The sequence below is a fragment of the Pteropus vampyrus genome, unplaced genomic scaffold, assembly GCF_000151845.1.
Source record: "Pteropus vampyrus isolate Shadow unplaced genomic scaffold, Pvam_2.0 Scaffold40, whole genome shotgun sequence".
Taxonomy (NCBI): Eukaryota; Metazoa; Chordata; class Mammalia; order Chiroptera; family Pteropodidae; genus Pteropus; species Pteropus vampyrus.
This window is the reverse complement of record NW_011888821.1, coordinates 53,467-54,852: the sequence shown is the minus strand read 5'-3', so window position 1 is coordinate 54,852 and position 1,386 is coordinate 53,467.

Below are 1,386 nucleotides of genomic sequence, written 5' to 3'. Positions count from 1 at the left end.
CATCTTTTTGTAAGCCTCCAAGAGTCATGCTTAAATTACCGCACTGATTTGAAAACCCCAGCAAGCAAATAGGAAATAATTATTCTTTTATCTGGGTTGTGGCTGATGTGTTGCCAGATACCTACTAAGTTCTCAAATGAGAACAAGAGGTCACGAGCAGAAAATGACTTTGTCATGAAAATCCTTTTCAACTTGGGGTGATCTTCCTCCTGCCAATTTGTCACATGGAGGTGAGGTGGGGAGGAGATGGGGAATCAGTGTTGTCTCCAAGGGGTCCCCAGACCACACGGTTATCAGGGCAGACTCCTGATTTCTGATTAGTGCAAAGCTGCTGCGCCTGGTCGGCTCCTCCCCAGGAAGGGCTGAATGTGTGTGCTTCAAGGGGGTGCAGAGTGAAAGCAATGGCTAAAGCTTATTATGTGCTTACTATAGGCTAAGCGCTGTTCTAGGAAATTAATGTGCCTTGCCTCATTGAACCACTAGAATAGCCTCAGAGGTCATTGTCGGCATGCCCATTACACAGATGAGAAAGCCGAGGTTCCGTGACTTAGCCAAAACCAGGAAGTGAGCAAATGGCAGAGATGGATCTGCATCTCAGGTCTGTCTCATTCACTACTCTCTACCCTAGGTAGCACTTGGCGGGGAGGTAAGGATGGAGGAGTAGGTGGGCCCTTATTTGAGAGGTTCTCCTTGCATTCAAGCCTCTCCCCACGAGGACGCCTTAGTATCCCTTTAAATGGGATTAAGCGCATAATGCAGTGGCTGAAGCGTTGACGGCTCTAGATGCACGCCAGCTCCTTTGCTGTCTAACCTTCTTAGGGAAGAAAATAAACACGCTCTCAATGCTGTGGGGCTGGAGAGCGAGAGACTAAGACGGTGCTCCCGGGAAGCTGTGCTTATCACAGCAGCAGAGGTCTCTGAAGATATGGCTGTGGCACAAGATAAGGGGAACAGGGACTTTAGTGCTTCAGTTCTTCCGCCAGTATCCACTGAAAATCCACATCGGTGATAGCTCTGGAGTCAAAACAGAGGATGAAAGTACTTCTGGGGTTGAAACAGAGAGCGGAGTCCAAGCATGAGGTCTTAGAGGGCAGGAAAGTTCCATCGAGCCCCAATGATAAGACCCCTTTCTGCCAACTACCTCAACACTAACAGACTCAACCAAATGATGGGCTCTTGGGCTTTGTTCCCCTAGAAACAGGTGCTGAGTCAAAGATCTAAGTGCAAGTAGTTTATTTAGGAGGTGACTGCAGGTAAGGGAGGTGGGGAAAGAGACACGACTGGCATTGTTATGCAGATTGCCTCTGTGGGTAACTGGAGCTTGACACCCCTGGGGAACTCTGGGAGTCAAGGTCAGAGTTATCCTACCCAGAGGGCAGGGGATCT